Source organism: Cherax quadricarinatus, chromosome 46 (assembly GCF_038502225.1).
Source record: "Cherax quadricarinatus isolate ZL_2023a chromosome 46, ASM3850222v1, whole genome shotgun sequence".
Taxonomy (NCBI): domain Eukaryota; kingdom Metazoa; phylum Arthropoda; class Malacostraca; order Decapoda; family Parastacidae; genus Cherax; species Cherax quadricarinatus.
In genome coordinates this window covers 17,314,999-17,333,428 of record NC_091337.1, presented here as the reverse complement: position 1 = coordinate 17,333,428, position 18,430 = coordinate 17,314,999, and positions in this window count along the sequence as shown.

Sequence of the window (18,430 nt, the reverse complement as noted above, 5' to 3'; positions counted from 1 at the left end):
CATGGTTGGGAAGAGACCATGGATATAACATATGTACAGAGATTAAGTCAGAGTATAATATCTAATTTCCAATTTGGGATCAGTCAGATTAACAACAAAATAAGCCAAGGTAAGATAACCGACCAGTGTCAGTTTACCAGAGAGGAGCAGGAGTGTTGATTCCTGGCTGGTAGTTCCTCACTGCTCCTCCCTCAACCTTGAGCGTACAGGTCAGGTGACGTGACTTACCAACACTTAGTAGAGCATTTGAACCAAAAAGTGGGGAGGGGGTGAGTATAACCATCGAACAGTTTATTTGGAGAAATATCTCCTTGATTAACCTTACACTGGTACACAGACTGATTGGTACTTTACTACACCTTTGACTTAACCTATCGTGACCACATAACAAATAAATAATAATACGCCTTAATAATACAGGGACGTTCATTTCCAATTTAGTTATTAAAGGAAACGACCGCAATGTAATATTAAAGAAAGGATAATAATAGGAGCAATGTAGTAGAGGCGTAACAATATCTTTATCTCTAGAAGTACATATACATGGTATACAGGCCCAGCTGACATCAGTAACATACTACTATATAGAAAGCCGTTTGTTATGCAGAGCATGTCCCGCAAATTAGGTCAGTTTTGTCCCAGGATGCGACCCACACCAGTCAACTAACACCCAGGTACCCATTTTACCGATGGGGAACGTAGACAACCGGTGTAAAGAAACACGTCCAATGTTTCTACCCTCACCGGGAATCGAACCCAGACACCTCGCCGTGTGAAGCAAGAGCTTTAGCCACCAGGCACGGGCATCCTGATAGTCAACGACATCTACCAGCTTCCCCAGATCAACCTCAAACCCTTGTTTTTCACGCACCCGTGTGGGTTATTTACCCTGATCGGCAATAATGGTTGTTCAGGTAGTTGGTGGATGCCACCGAGGAGGAAGGAGAAGGAGGAAGTTCCAGGAACACCTAGCCGGGCCACATGGCTGGTTCACACTGTCTGGTTGGAGGCATCGGTGAAGGTTGTCTATCACCCGTGGCTAAATTCCATGCTGGGGAAAACACAGTCTTAAGTTGCGACCTTTTCTTCTGAGTTCAGCTATAGTGCAGTCAGTTCGGTGTATCTTGTTTTGCCTCATTTCCTCTCTTAGCTAGCTTGGGTAAATATGCAATTATATTAATTTTATGTACTTCTGAATACAAAAAAAAAATGGTGAAAATAGATATCTTGAATTTTAATCACTTTAAATATGAGGTGATCTAAGACAGAGGGACCAAAATTGTTCAACAAAGATGTTTTAGGTGAATAAATCTGTAACTATTTCTCTCGAGTTCTCGATGGTCATTTGGCTTCTTGCTATACGAAGATTGGAATAAACTCGTTGTTCTAGGAAAAAACTGAGTTATTAAGGCTTCATTTCCACACGTACACAAATATTTACACATCATTAAAATGAAAGAGAGCTGTCGTCAGAGGGTCTTGTGATACCAATACTGTTTCTGACAGAGAATTAAGACGAGTGCCACTTTTTCTGTCTGACCACGTCTGTCATTTTCTGTGTATTTCTGGAAGAAAAGAGGGAGTTCTGGGCATTGTTAGAGGCTGCTATCTTCATGGCATCAAACTCTGTATGGAATATCTCCCGATCATATCTAAATATTTATGATATTTATGTTCTTAAAATATATGTTGGTGAGTTAAAGTGGATGAACACTCGTCTACGAGAACATTGACGAGGATGGAGACGACTGCTGCTCCTTGTTTTATCTCATCTTTCTTTGTTTCTCATATGGAATACTTTTGCCTCGTGTAGGTTAATTTTGCCTTGATGCGGGTTACTTTGTCTTCATGTGGGTTATTTTGTTTTCATGTGGGTTACTTTGTCTTTATGTGGGTTACTTTGTCTTCTTGTGGGTTACTGTGTCTTCATGTGGGTTACTTCCTTTCGTGACTATAATCGTCCTATTAGCTTGAGCGAGGTTCCCTGAGATCTTGATGAATTATACAACTGTTTTTCCTCTGGTACTGGTGTTAATGACTTCTGAAAGTCAGAGCATTTGAAAGAGAAAGGAAGACGGATGCTGTATTTAACGACATTATCCGCTAGTTTAATCATTGTATTCTAATGCAACCAGATATGTATTGGTAGCGACGCCATCCCAGAAAGGTATCCCTGTATCCCATAAACCCAGTCTCCTCCATCTCAGTGATCTGATAAAGATATCTCTGTATCCCAAAAATCCCAGTCCCCTAATGCAATTAAAATATCAGATAAATATGCAAATATGCAGTTAAATATTACCCGACACAAGCCAACCAACACGCCATCTTCACATGCAGTGATTCTGGAAACCAGGTTATTCTAATAACTGCCTGATGATAATTCTCAACCAGGTTGCTGATATTATCTTCCCAATAACACACATAGCCATACTAACCTGGTTCATCTGAGATTAACTTGTGGAGAAACTTTGACTAATTACCCAAGTATATTGTTATAGCCTAAAGTTCAAATATACGAACAAATATCCCACTGGGCGGCCCCTATACAAACACCAAGAAAAAAATTGGCGTCCCCAGAGCACGAGGACATTGCGGGGCTCCTAAATAGACCACTAGAGAAATTTCGGAAGGCCAAAAGCAAGAGCAAACTGGTGGGGCAACATAAATGGGACTCTAGACCCTGGGATAGTACATTCACTGTTACTGTTGATATATACCAGCTGTTGGGAATGCCCGACCGAGTGAATATATTACGTTACCTCTCTTTCTGCTTTGTAGTTCAGTGTTTTAGACCAGTTGTTGGTCGTAGTTTATCTCTTGCTGGTCCGTGGTTCGGTTCTATGGTTGTTCCATAGTTCATTGTTCGGTTTTGAAGTTCAGTGTGAACCCTGTTGCTGTTCTTCAGTTCAGTCAATTGTTCTGATGCTGCTCTAAGACTTCTCGCAAGCGTTTCAAAATACTCTGGTTCTGCTGAACACAATGAAATCATTGGCTGAAGCGTTACTGACTTCCACACACATACATAATTCAATTTTACGCTTATCAGTTCTCGGAGAGGTGTGACTCGACGAAAGTTCTCCAGGAAAGTCGCTTATGTGATCACAAGATTTCCTCCCGATTTCTTAAAACTCCTGCAACATCCACAACTGTGATAAATGACTTAGAAAACAGACATTTGGAATTCTTTACTTAGGAATCATCTCGACAGCCAGTGGCTTCTTTAGTCCAGTACAAAGAAGATTGGTGGAAAATTGAGGAGGAATTTGAGGTAATCATTCCCTCAGCCTATAGTCGAAGTGTTCAATCCACCAAGATTACTAAACTGAACACATCGAGAGAGACTGATTGCCTCAAACTCCTCTGTTTAAATCGTTCTTCTTTGTAATTGGACTGAAGAAATTGGATGGCGAAACGTTGCCTCAGTAAAGATTTCCAGATGCTGCAAAAGTGTCTCAACTTTGCAATACCTAGAGTCAGTGGTCAGGCTTCAAAGACATTTTTCTATTCAGCAATAAACGAGTGCAATAAACTACCTGCACATGTCACAGCCTGTCATAGCATGAGCCAGCTCCAGAAGACAGCCAGAATGAACCTCATAAATAAAGCTACAGAAAGGGAGGAGAGTGATTTTTTGTATGAAAATAATTAATTTGATCTCTGCCCTAGTATACATTCTTTTATTATAACTGCTTTTACGTAGTTAAAATACCCACCTGTTTTTAACTTTTAAATATAAATAATAATTATCACAAGGACCCCAATGGAAATAAGTCCTGTCGGACTTTTTTGGGTTATCCCAGGTTCTGTACACATATGCTGCTATGTATGATAATCTATGTAACTGTGTATACTTGAATAAACTTACTGTCTCATTCATTCACAGCTGTGTGGACTCACTCGCTTTAGTAGACACCAACCAGCCTTCATTCCATCTTGCGACCAATTTTTCTTCTATTTTTCCGTGGGAGCAGACAAGCAGAAGACAGCCTAACAAAGCTCAAAGATCAAGGCTTTACAGTGCTCAAAATCAAACATTTTTACCAACAACGTCACGCCGATAACAGTCTTAGAGAAACCAGACCTCTTGAGAGACTGAAGAAAAATATTCTTGCAGAGACTAAGGCAGACCAAAGGCAGACACACCTTATAAATAGTGAGATAATTATACCTATGAAAAATGATAATGGTTTAATATTTTAGAAATACGCAATTTTTTCTTGAACTTGCAACATTGAAAGAGAATAAATCCTGACACGACAGACGAGACCCACACTTATATAAACACAGCAGGGAGAGCACTTATAATGTTAGCCTTGGTAATAGTAGGGTGTGTGTGTGTGTGTGTGTGTGTGTGTGTGTGTGTGTGTGTGTGTGTGTGTGTGTGTGTGTGTGTGTGTGTGTGTGTGTGTGTGTGTGTGTGTGTGTGTGTGTGTGTGTGTGTGTGTGTGTGTGTGTGTGTGTGTGTGTGTGTGTGTGTGTGTGTGTGTGTGTTGCTGTGTCCCATCTCTGGAACATTCTGTCTCTATCCACCTTGTCGACTCCTCTCAGTATTTTGTATATCGTTATCATATCTCCCCTAACTCTCCTGTCTTCCAGTGTCGTCAGGTCGATTTCCCTTAACCTCTCCTCGTAGGACATACCCCTTAACTCCGGGACTAGTCTTGTTGCAAACCTTTGCACCTTCTCTAGTTTCCTTACGTGCTTGGCTAGGTGTGGGTTCCAAACTGGTGCTGCATACTCCAATATGGGCCTAACGTACACAGTGTAGAGGATCCTGAACGATTCCTTGTTAAGATGTCGGAATACTGTTCTTACGTTTGCTAGGCGCCCGTATGCTGCAGCAGTTATTTGGTTGATGTGTGCCTCAGAGTGTGTGTGTGTGTGTGTGTGTGTGTGTGTGTGTGTGTGTGTGTGTGTGTGTGTGTGTGTGTGTGTGTGTGTGTACTCACCTATTTGTGGTTGCAGGGGTCGAGTCTTAGCTCCTGGTCCCGCATCTTCACTGGTTGTACTGGGTCCTCTCTCTCCCTGCTTCATGAGCTTTATCAAACCTCGTCTTAAAACTACGTATGGTTCCCGCCTCCACTCCGTCACTATCTAGGCTATTCCACTGTCTGACAACTCTATGACTGAAGAAATACTTCCTAACATCCCTTAGACTCATCTGACTCTTCAACTTCCAATTGTGACCTCTTGTTTCTGTGTCCCCTCCCTGGAACATCCTTTGTCCACCTTGTCTTTATTGCGCAGTATTTTATATGTCGTTATCATGTCTCCCCTGACCCTCCTGTCCTCCAGTGTTGTCAGGCTGGTTTCCCTTAACCTTTCTTCATAGGACATTCCCCTTAGCTCTGGAACTAACCTTGTCGCAAACCTTTGCGCTTTCTCTAATTTCTTGACGTGCTTGATCAAGTGCGGGTTCCAAACAGGTGCTGCATACTCCAGTATGGGCCTGACGTACACGGTGTACAGTGTCTTGAACGATTCCTTACTAAGGTATCGGAACGCTATTCTCAGGTTTGCCAGGCGCCCATATGCTGCAGCAGTTATCTGGTTGATGTATGCTTCCGGAGACATGCTCGGTGTTATACTCACCCCAAGAAATTTCTCCTTGAGCGAGGTTAACAGTCTTTGGCCACCTAGCCTATACTCCGTCTGCGGTCGTCTGTGCCCTTCCCAGATCTTCATGACTTTGCATTTGGTGGGGTTAAATTCGAGTAGCCAGTTGCTGGACGAGGTGTCCAGTCTGTCCAGGTCTCTTTGAAGTCCTGCCTGATCCTCATCTGATTTAATTCTCCTCATTAACTTCACATCATCTGCGAACAGGGACACTTCTGAGTCTAACCCTTCCATCATGTCATTCACATATTCCAAAAATAGCACTGGTCCTAGAGCCGACCCCTGTGGGACTCCGCTCGTCACAGGTGCCCACTGTGATACCTCATCCCGTACCATGACTCGTTGTTGCCTCCCTGTCAGGTATTCTCTGATCCATTGCAGTGCCCTTCCTGTTATATGCGCCTGATCCCCTAGCTTCTGCACTAATCTCTTGTGAGGAACTTGTCAAAGGCCTTCTTGCAGTCCAAGAAGATGCAATCAACCCACCCCTCTCTTTCGTGTCTTACTTCTGTTACCGTATCATAAAACTCCAGAAGGTTTGTGTCACAGGATTTGCCTTCCATGAAACCGTGCTGGATAGCGTTTATACTCTTGTTCCGTTCCAGGTGCCCCACCACTCTCCTCCTGATAATCTTCTCCATAACTTTGCATACTATACACGTCAGTGACACAGGTCTATAGTTTAGTGCCTCTTTTCTGTCTCCTTTTTTAAAAATGGGAACTACATTTGCCGTCTTCCATACCTCAGGTAGTTGCCCAGTTTCCAGAGATGTGTTGAAGATTGTGGTAACTGGCACACACAGCATATCCGCTACCTCTCTAAGGACCCACGGGGAGATGTTGTCCAGTCCCATTGCCTTTGACGTATCGATGTCCCTTAGCAGCTTCTTCACCTCCTCCTCATTTGTATGTATGCCATCAAACACTTGTTGTTAAATTCCTTGCTGGTGTACCTCTCTGTTCTGTCCCCCGAGAGGCCTTCCTGTCTCTACTGTAAATACTTCCTTAAATCTCATGTTGAGCTCCTCACATACCTCTTGATCGTTTCTTGTGAGTTCCCCACCTTCTTTCCTCAGCCTGATCACCTGGTCTTTGACTGTTGTCTTCCTCCTAATGTGGCTATACAGCAGTTTCGGGTCAGACTTGACTTTCGATGTTATGTCGTTTTCGTACTGTCGCTGGCCCTCCCTCCTTATCTGTGCATACTCGTTTCTGGCTCTTCTACTAATCTCCTTATTTTCCTGGGTCCTTTGCCTCCTGTGCCTATTCCATTCTCTGGTGAACTTAGTTTTTGCCTCCCTACACCTTCGGGTAAACCAAGGACTCGCTTTGGTCTTCCTATTATTTCTATTGCCTTTGGGAACAAACCTTTCCTCTGCCTCCTTGCACTTTTTTGTTACATATTCCATCATCTCGTTTACTGATTTTCCTACCAGTTCTCTGTCCCACTGAACCTTCTGCAGGAAGTTCCTCATGCCTGTGTAGTCCTCCCTTTTATAGTTTGGCTTTTCCCATTAAATTCTTACCTTCTTCACTTGAAACTCTACTATATAATCAAAATTCAGAACCACGTGATCGCTAGCTCCAAGGGGCCTCTCGCAAGTTATGGCCTCAATGTCTGAACTGCTTAGGGTGAGCACAAGATCCAGTCTTGCTGGCTCATCCTCCCCTCTCTCTCTGGTAGTGTCCCTGACATGTTGATGCATGAGGTTTACAAGTACCACATCCATCATCTTGGCTCTCCATGTTTCGGGACCCCCATGTGGCTCCAGGTTTTCCCAGCCGATCTCCCTGTGGTTGAAATCGCCCATTACCAGTAACTTTGCTCTGCTCGAGTGAGCTCTTCTTACCACCTCAGCCAGTGTGTCCACCATCGCTCTGTTGTTTTCTTCGTGCCCCTCTCTTGGCCTCCTGCAGTTCTGTGGTGGGTTATACATCACTCCAATGACTACTTTATGTTCTCCAGACTGAATTGTACCTACTATATAGTCCGTTTCTCCAAACACGTCCATGCCTTCCATTTCCTCAAGTCCCCATCGGTTTTTTATGAGCAGTGCAACCCCTCCTCCCCCTCTACTCCTATCTTTCCTCAGGATCTGATATCCCGGTGGGATGATTGCATCTGTTATAGTCTCAGCGAGTTTCGTTTCTGTGACTGCTATGATGTCTGGGGATTTCTCGCTGCCACTCCTCATATTTCTCATGCCACTCCTCATATTTATTCGTTATTCCGTCCGCGTTTGTGTACCAAACCTTCAACTTCTTTTCTATCACTGTTGTCCTGTGAGAATATTGGGGTTGTGGGAGTGGGAGCCTTGGTGGGGGCCTATGGGGGGCTGTGGTGTGGGTGGGGTTTGTGATGAGGGGGGTGGGGTCAGAGGGAACAGTGTGTGGGTTTTGGTTTAGATTGCTCAGTTGAGTTGGGGTTGTCGCGGTTGGAGTCCTTCTGCGGGAGTTTCTGCGGGGTGTGTTTGCCCTTCCTCCTGTGTCTGGGTCCTGCTCATCTTCATCATTGCCTCTCGTTCTTCCTTGCATCTCTGTACCCTCTCTTTCAGTGTAGTCCTTTCTTCTTGTATTCTGTCGAGATCGACGTATACTCTCTGGTACCCTGGTTTGTCCCTCAGTCGTGCTTTCTCTTGCAGGATCCTGCTTCGAGTGTGTGTATGTGTGTGTGTGTGTGTACTCACCTATTTGTACTCACCTATTTGTGGTTGCAGGGGTCGAGTCCTAGCTCCTGGCCCCGCCTCTTCACCGGTTGCTACTAGGCCCTCTCTCTCCCCGCTCCATGAGCTTTATCAAACCTCGTCTTAAAACTGTGTATGGTTCCTGCCTCCACTACGTCATTTTCTAGGCTATTCCACTGCCTTACAACTCTATGACTGAAGAAATACTTCCTACTATCTCTCTGACTCATTTATGTCTTCAACTTCCAATTGTGGCCTCTTGTTTCTGTGTCCCCTCCCTGGAACATCCTGTCTTTGTCCACCTTGTCTATTCCACGCAGTATTTTATATGTCGTTATCATGTCTCCCCTGACCCTCCTGTCCTCCAGTGTGGTCAGGCCGATTTCCCTTAATCTTTCCTCATAGGACATTCCCCTTAGCTCTGGAACTAACCTTGTCGCAAACCTTTGTACTTTCTCTAGTTTCTTGACGTGCTTTATCAAGTGCGGGTTCCAAACAGGTGCTGCATACTCCAGTATGGGCCTGACATACACGGTGTACAGTGTCTTGAATGATTCCTTACTAAGGTATCGGAATGCTGTTCTCAGGTTTGCCAGGCGCCCATATGCTGCAGCAGTTATCTGATTGATGTGTGCTTCCGGAGACATGCTCGGTGTGATACTCACCCCAAGATCTTTCTCCTTGAGTGAGGTTTGTGTGTATGTGTGTGTGTGTGTGTGTGTGTGTGTGTGTGTGTGTGTGTGTGTGTGTGTGTGTGTGTGTGTGTGTGTGTATGTGTGTGTGTGTGTGTGTGTGTGTGTGTGTGTGTGTGGAGTTGTTTCTACTACACCACTCAACACCACTCATCACCACTCACCATCAATCATCATCACCACCACTCCACCTCACAGTCTTCAAGTATGGATCAATGGTTGATTCACCAACAAGAAACAAAATACTTTTTAAAAAAAAGATTGAGTAACTAAACGTGTGAAGGCAGCACATGAGGGTCCTCAGACCCAGTCCTACATCAGTCTTATAACAAATATACAATTCTCTTATACAAAATCTATAACAATTTACGTGTATAATCTGAAAAAAGCGGCTAACAGGGAGTCACAATATTTTCACTCATTATTTCAATCAGTGGACGCGCTAAACCCATTAGGGTGTTACACAGCGCCAGGGATCGAAAACCCTTCACCGGCGTCAAGAGATTCAAAAGGCCATATGTTACCTGCAGGTTACCTGGAGTGGCTTCCGGGGGGTCAGCGTCCCCGTGGCCCGGTCCCTGACCAGATTTACTATTTGCTGGCGTGATCGATCAGGCTATTAGTGCCTGCTACCCGCAATTCAACTTATGCACCACAACCCGGCTAATCAGGAAATGCTTTGAGGAATCCGTAGAGTTTCTTCTTGAAGACAGTCTAGGGTTTGTTGGTGATCCCCTTTATGTATGAAGACTGAGTGTTGGAGAGTCCGTCGCTTAACACTTATTAAATTCTCTCTGAGTGTAGTCATCGCTCCTCTGGTTTTCGTTGGAAGTATCCTGCACCGTTAGCCAAGCCTCTGTGTTCTTAAATTTGACACCAATCCCTCCAGAATTTCCAGGTGTAGATTATGATGTATCTTTCTCGCCTACGTTCCAAGGAATACAGTTCTATGGATTTCCAACTCTCACGGTAATTTAGATACTAAACGAAACACTCGTCCACTTGTCACTTAAAATTAGCCCTGTTTGGAGCTAAACATGTTATAAACATGTTATAAATACAAAATATGCTGTATAGAGCATTAGCTCTATACTGTATCTTTCATGAAGCGTAGGCACGCAGAGATATATACACTGAGTGGTATATTTAGGGCCGTGACACCCCTCAATATACACCCATCGCTCTTACTAGCACAGTTATAATAATAATAATAATAATAATAATAATAATAATAATAATAATAATGATAATAATAATAATAATAATAATAATAATAATAATAATAATAATAATAATGGTGATAATAATAATAATCTGTATTTCTGCAAGTACAGTGAGGTATGTTATAACGAATCTAATTGGTTCTAGAATCTAGTTCGTTATAGCGTTCGTTCGTTATACAGGTAATCCGTTTCAGGCTCCCCATTACAACCTCTTAACAACGAGAATATAATATAAAATTATAAAAAAAAAATACATATATGTTCATTTAACATTCTGAAATAAGTTATATTATTAATACTTGTAATAAAAAGTAATAAATTAGTACAAAAAAATACAGTAATTTATCCTAACTTAGTGTTGTTGAGCAGCAGGACCACCACTGCTCCTTACCACTGCCAGGTGTCAAGCTTACTTGTCTAATACAACTTCTCGCTTACCTTCATCATGATGCTGGAACAGTACTCGGGTCGGGGTCCACAACACCAACCTATGACTCTATGGCTGTATAGCCCTTGTGGCTTAGCGCTTCTTTTTGATTATAATAATAATAATAATAATAACAATAATAATAATAATAATAATAATAATAATAATATGACTCTATGATTCCAAGAGAAGGATAGCTTTAATTATTTGAAATAAGAGCCCGTCAGCAGCATCAAGGTACCTTCGTCCCTTTCCCCTTGAAATAAGTGTGGAGAAATTTTCTCCAGGAAGGGAGTATCAGCCCCTGTCAGCCCCTTTCAGCCCTTTCAGCCTTGAGGGGCCCAGCCCTCTCAGAAGGGACAAGCGTCTTGTTTACTGCTACAGTGAGTAATTGATCACAGATGCCGTACGAGTATGCGACGTGGTCAAGCGACTGCTGCTCCTTGCAGTCCAGTGTTGCAAAGTGTAGTTTAATAAGAGACAGTACATCTCTTACTTTAGTAGGACAATTAAGGAAAATCCTGCTCCCACTTTATTACCATGGTAAAGATAGTGTACATTGTTGTCTATGCTTAAGACAGCAAGAAACAAACATTCTGCTTTGCTTCATCGAGGAAGTGGCAAGGAAGCAAAAGGTACTAGGTCAGCTTTTTTTTTTTGTGCTGGGGGAAGTGACGGCATGGGGTGCTGTGGCGTCTTCAGATTACTTTTGACTCTACTGAGAGTGACACTGACGCCAGGATAACCAACAAAGAACGATCTGTGCGTTAGTGTGAACAAAGTATCTCATAAAACACAATAAACACTTAAGAGAAGTGTGATCAGCTTCTTTAGTGATAAGATTGTGAACAATAAAGACAAATCTTGTGGAACATAGTGTACCAGTGTGCGTATTCCTAGACTATGGAAGACGTGGACATCCAAGGACACTTCAGCTTTTATCAAGTCACCGATATCTGTCGAAGGTGTGAAGAACACCATAGCTCACGCTACAAGAGCAAGGTAGGTTACGAATTTCTTGTAGTACGGGGGACTGCGCAGTTCTTGAGTCGCAAGGAGTTTGTAATCAACCTATAGTCGGCAGTAAGGTGCGGACTTTTGAGTCCAAACAAGTATGTAATTTGTCAGCCATCGGTGAATGAAATATGCTGACATAACACCCCCTAGGGGTAATTTATAATCTTACAAATTATAACTCTTTACATCCCGTTGAGAGATGACTTCGACAGCTTCTCAAGACCTCGTCTGCAGGGGCGGCTGTGCAGGCGATGAGTTGTCTTTCTAAGTTAAGTACAAGCTCTTTAAACTTAACTGGTAATGCCATTTCTCAACAATAAGAGCCCGTCAGCAGCATCAAGGTACCTTCGTCCCTTTCCCCTTGAAATAAGAGCCTGTCAGCAGCATCAAGGTACCTTCATCCCTTTCCCCTTGAAATAAGAGCCCGTCAGCAGCATCAAGGTACATTCGTCCCTTTCCCCTTGAAATAAGAGCCCATCAGCAGCATCAAGGTACCCTCGTCCCTTTCCCCTGGAAAGGTCCAACACGGAAAATGTGTCAACAAGAACTTCGTATAATAAATTTAACTTAAAATGACAACATATCGTAAGTTAATGTCAATAAGCTTTTACGAGATAAAAAAAAATATTCTATATTTTCGCGTGAATTTCCGTCTCATAATATTATGTTTATTTTTGTTGTAGAGGTCTGAGCTTTGCTCAGACTTCTGCGACACAATTGTCCTCAAAGATTTGTAGTTATACCAAGAATTACGGAAAGATGTTGGTAATAAATGGTTGTCCAGAGCAATCGGTATTAATTGTTGGCTTGATAAATACTGTAAGGATAATGCAGTACCATTCATTGACAACTGGGACAACTTCTATGGCCGGAATGACATGTATGCCAGGGATGGGGTTCACTTATCCAGGGCAGGTGTGGGTTTTCTTGCTAACTCAGTTGAGGGGGTTGTTAGGACTTTAAACTAGGATTAGTTAGAGGTATGGGTTTAGAAATGATTAATAATGAGTATGGATATATTGACTTATGCTCTGATATTAAGAATCTTAATAGTAACTGTCATGGAGTAACTCTGGGTAATGATAATTTCAGAAATTGTGTAAAAACAAAGATGAATAGGAAAAATGTGCAGAAGAAAAAACATATGATGGTATTTTATGCTAACAGTAGAAGTGCAAGAAATAAAATTAATGAACTACGTTTGGTAGCATGTGCTGGGAACTTTGATATCATTGCATTAACTGAAACGTGGTATGATTTAAAGAGTCGGGATATGACTGCTGAGTGTAATATTCAGGGATTTAAGTTATTCAATGTGGATAGATGTAATGGGAAGGGGGGAGGAGTTGCATTGTATGTTCGAGAAAATATTAATTGTTGCATAAAAAAAGGTATAAAAATAGATGGAGCAGTAACAGAGTCTGTTTGGGTAGAGTTCGTGGAGGGTCAAGAAAAACTAACTCTAGGTGTAATATACCGACCTCCAGGCTTGGATCACGATAGAGGGAGACTTCTTTGGGACGAAATTGTTAGGGCTTCTGGACACAGAAACGTAGTCATAGTAGGGGATTTTAACTTTAGCCAAATTGACTGGAATTCTTTGACAGGTAATCTAGAGTCCAGTGACTTCATGGAAACAGTTCAGGACTGTTTTCTGAAACAGAGTGTAACTGAACCTACCAGGGGTAATAATTTGCTAGACCTAGTCTTGTCAAATAAGGAAACACTCGTGAATAATCTGGAGATCACTGAAGAGCTTGGCGCAAGTGATCACAAATCCATCACCTTTAGCATTAATTGGGAATGCAAGAATAATGATAATACAGTAAAAATCCCCGATTTTCGTTCTGCCGATTATAATGGACTTAGGGAACATCTGTCTAATCTTGATTGGGGTTATCTAGCTAATGATTTTATTGACGATAATCATACTTATGAATATGAAGGGATCTGCTTTTATGATTGTTTTCTTAATAATGTACACAGTGCCCAGAGTATATACATTCCCCAGAGAGAAATTAGGTCTAATAATAACGATCCCAGATGGGTTAACAGGAGGTTAAAGCATCTATTAGGGGTGAAAAGGGGAATTTATAGGCGCATCAGAAGAGGAGAGGTTAACCTTACTGACCAATATGTTCAGCTTAAAAGAGAAGGTAAAAAAGGCGATTAGAAAGGCTAAACGTGACTATGAAATTAGAGTCGCTAATGAATCAAAGACTAATCCAAAGGGGTTCTTTCAAGTGTATAGGACGAAGGTGAAGGGAAAAGTAGGACCTCTGAAATCTGGGAATGGACAGCTGACGGATAATGAACTGGAAATGTGTTCCTTATTTAATGACTATTTTTTGTCAGTTTTTACACAGGAAGATGTAAATGAGATTCCAGTAATTAACAATTATTTAGTTCCTGATGAATTTAAGTTAACTAATATTACTGTCACGAGGGACATGGTTATTAAACAGATAGACAAACTGAAACAAAATAAGTCCCCGGGACCCGATGAGTTGTTTTCAAGGGTACTTAAGGAATGCAAGATGGAGCTTAGTCAGCCATTAACGAGTGTATTCAATGCATCCATCCTTACCAGTGTTGTGCCAGAGATGTGGAAGATGGCTAATGTGGTTCCTATATTCAAATCAGGGGATAAGTCCACACCTTCAAATTACCGTCCAATAAGCCTGACATCTATAGTGGGCAAGTTATTAGAATCAATTATAGCTGACATTATCAGAAGTCACCTTGAAGAGCATAACTTGATAAATGAATCTCAGCATGGATTCACGAGAGGTCGTTCCTGCCTGACAAACTTACTGACGTTCTTCAATACAACATTTGAGGCAGTTGACAGTGATAAGGAATATGATATTGTTTATTTGGATTTTAGTAAAGCCTTCGACAGAGTACCTCACAAGAGACTCTTAAGAAAAGTGGCAGCTCATGGTATAGGAGGTAAAGTTCTAGCATGGATTGAGGCATGGCTTACCAATAGAAAGCAGAGAGTTACCATTAATGGAGTGAAATCTGAATGGGGATTAGTCACTAGTGGCGTTCCACAAGGATCAGTTTTAGGCCCTCTCTTGTTCATAATTTACATTAATGACCTTGATGAAGGGATTACTAGTGACATGAGTAAGTTTGCTGATGATACAAAGATAGGCCGTATAATTCACTCTGAGGAGGATATCAATGAACTCCAGGACGATTTGAACAGATTGGTGTCTTGGTCTGAGAAATGGCAGATGAAGTTTAATGTGGATAAGTGTAAGGTACTTGCCCTTGGTAATGAAAATAACCCTCGAAGCTATAATCTAGGTGAAGTAGAGCTTTGTCATACAGAATGTGAAAAAGACTTGGGAGTCATGGTAAGCAGAAATCTAAAGCCAAGACAGCAGTGCCTCAGTGTGCACAACAAGGCCAACAGATTACTTGGATTTATCTCAAGAAGTATAAGTAACAGAAGTCCAAAAGTTATTTTACAGCTCTATACATCACTAGTGAGGCCTCATTTAGATTATGCTGCTCAGTTTTGGTCCCCTTACTACAGGATGGACATAGACTCATTAGAGAACATACAGAGAAGAATGACTAAAATGATTTACTGTGTAAGGAACCTCCCGTATGAAGATAGACTTAAAGCCTTAAATCTCCACTCTCTGGAGAGGCGTAGAATGAGGGGAGATATCATTGAAGTGTATAAGTGGATGACGTGCATAAACTAGGGAGACATTAATAAAGTACTGAGGGTGTCGAACCAGGTAAGAACCAGGAATAATGGATTTAAGTTGGATAAATTTAGATTTAGAAAGGACGTAGGTAAGTACTGGTTTTCTAACAGAGTTGTAGATGCGTGGAACAGTCTTCCCAGTGGGCTGATAGAGGCTAGGACCTTGGGTAGCTTTAAGAAGAGACTGGACAAATATATGAGTGGGAGGGGCTGGGTTTGATTGGTGTTGGGTGGTGCGGGAGTTGTTTCTTGAGTGGCTTTGGGTGGATGTCGTTTTGATGGGGACCTGCCTCTTGTGAGCCTGTGGGCCTTCTGCAGTGTTCCTACATTCTTATGTTCTTATGTTTGTTAGTGGGATGAATTGTAAAGGACCTGCCTAGTATGGGCCAAGAGGCCTGCTGCAGTGTTCCTCCTTTCTTATGTTCTTATGTTCTTATTTACTATAAACGAAATTTACGATTTATGAATCAATTTTCCCCATAAGAAATAATGTAAATACAATTAATCCGTTCCTGACACCCAGAAGTATTAAAACAAAAAAGTTTTTAACATGAAATATACATGTAGTACATAAACAATACAATGGGAAATGATGAATGAAACATTAACAGCATAACACTTACCTTTATTGGAGATTCTTCTTAGTGTATGGGAGACTGGAGGAGGAGAGAGAGTGGATTGTTTATAGTTTGGAAGGGGAATCCCCTTCCATCAACACCTCAGGTTCCAATTGCTTTTCTGGGGTTGCTTCTCTTCTCTGTTTCTTAATGCCACTAGGACCACCTTGAGAGTCACTGGAGTCCTGTCTCACAAAACAACTGTGGAGAGAGCTCTGTTTCTGGCATCTCTTTAACACTTCCCTAAAATGGCCCAAGACTTTGTCAATGTACATGTTGCCAACCTGGCTTGCAACAACCTTGTTAGGGTGATGTTTCTCCATAAAGCTTTCCATCTTACCCCACATAGTAAAAATCTCTTTAATTTCTGAAGAAGGCACCTTCTTCCATCTCTCTTCCTCCTCCTCTGCAGCAAGATTCTGAGCTGCGATGTGTTGCTCTTCCTGCTGAAGCTCTTGCAGCTCCTCAGTGGTGAGCTCTTCATTGTGGTCTTCCACCAATTCTTCCACATCCTCCAAACTCACATCCAACCCCATGGAACTCCCCAGTGCAACAATTGATTTTACAACAGACATAGGCTCATTAGGGTCAGTCCCAAATCCTTCAAAATCCCTCTTGTCGACACAATCTGGCCACAATTTTCTCCAGGCAGAGTTCAAAGTCCTGGTAGTCACTCCCTCCCAAGCCATACCTATAAGGGTTATGCAGTGGAGGATGCTGAAGTGTTCTCTCCAAAATTCCCTTAGGGTCAAGTGAGTGTCTGTGGTCACAGTCAAGCACCTTTCTTTAGCAAGTAATTTATTCCATTCTGCTATGATTCTGATCGCATAGACAGACTTTGTTTATGCTGCATCTTCTGCCTTGCAGCTTCATTCTTCTGTTTCGAACTATGAGCATATTCAATGCTTAAAATAGTTCTTCGTATCTGTGCGTCAAAGTTATTTAGAGAGAGAGAGAGAGAGAGAGAGAGAGAGAGAGAGAGAGAGAGAGAGAGAGAGAGAGAGAGAGAGAGAGAGAGAGAGAGAGAGAGAGAGAGAGAGAGAGAGAATTAAAATTTTATTCTACGAAGAGGGAGGTGTGCTCGAGGAAGGTGTGCTCGAGAGAGTTACTCATTTGGGGTTATTTACTTATGGTGATCTCAACTCCCGCCCAGTACAAAGGAAACAGGAAATAGCGTTTCGAGATCTGAGCGACCAGGTCTGGGATATAGTCGTTGGGATGTTGACCTCAAGACCAGTGATGAGCGCTGTTTATGATGAGAGGAAGTCATGGTTACTACTCTGATAATTTTTACTATGTTAGATGTGCTACGATGGAACGTCAAACTATATTACTTTCTCCGCTCTTTTCCTGTCGACACTGATGAAGACCCGGGAGTAGTAGCCAATACTTACAGTATGTAAATGAGATATCTCCAAGAGAAGGTGGAGAAGACTCCTTCCATGTCGTAAGAGGCGACTAAAATGCCGGGAGTAAGCGGCTAGTAACCCCTTCTAATGGATAAATTAATAAATTTTCATTTCTTCTTGTTCAGGTCACCTGCCTCGGTGGGAGACTGCCTCTGTGATAAAATAAATGCGAGTTATAACATTTTATTGTGAAAACATTTCTGCCACCAGCGACTTTATCAGTTCACCTGTATGGTAAAATAATTATTGTGATGAAATGTCACGATGCTCATGCTTAATCACTAGCGCACTCACCTCACACACTGACGTCCGGGGATCGATTGCCCGGTACGGCTGGAAAACATTAGGACATGTTTCTGTAAGACGCCTGCTGTCCCTGTTCACCCATCAGTAAAATGGGTACCTGGGTGTCAGTCGACTGGTGTTTACCTGGAGTTTACCTGGAGTTTTACCTGGAGAGAGTTCCGGGGGTCAACGCCCCCGCGGCCCGGTCTGTGACCAGGCCTCCTTAGGTCAGTGTCCCAGGATGCGACCCACACCAGTCGACTAACACCCAGGTACCCATTTTACTGATGGGGAACATAGACAACAGGTGGAAAGAAACACGTCCAATGCTTCTACTCTGGCTGGGAATCGAACCCAGGCCCTCACTGTGTGAAGCGAGAGCGTTAGCCACCAGGCCACCAGAGCATCCTGGGACAAAATTGCCCTAATTTAATCGAAATGCCCAGCATAACAAGGGACTTTCTATACAGTAGTATGTCAGCTAGTCCTGTATATCTTGTATATGTACTTGCAGAAATAAAGATATTATTATTATTATTATTATTATTATTATTATTATTATTATTATTATTATTATTATTGTTATTATTATTATTATTATTATTATTATTATTATTATTATTATTATTAGTAGTAGTAGTAGTAGTAGTAGTAGTAGTTGTAGTAGTAGTAGTAATTTATAACTTTAAGAATGTTTTATTAATGTAGTTGCGTTTGAGCAATGTGGACG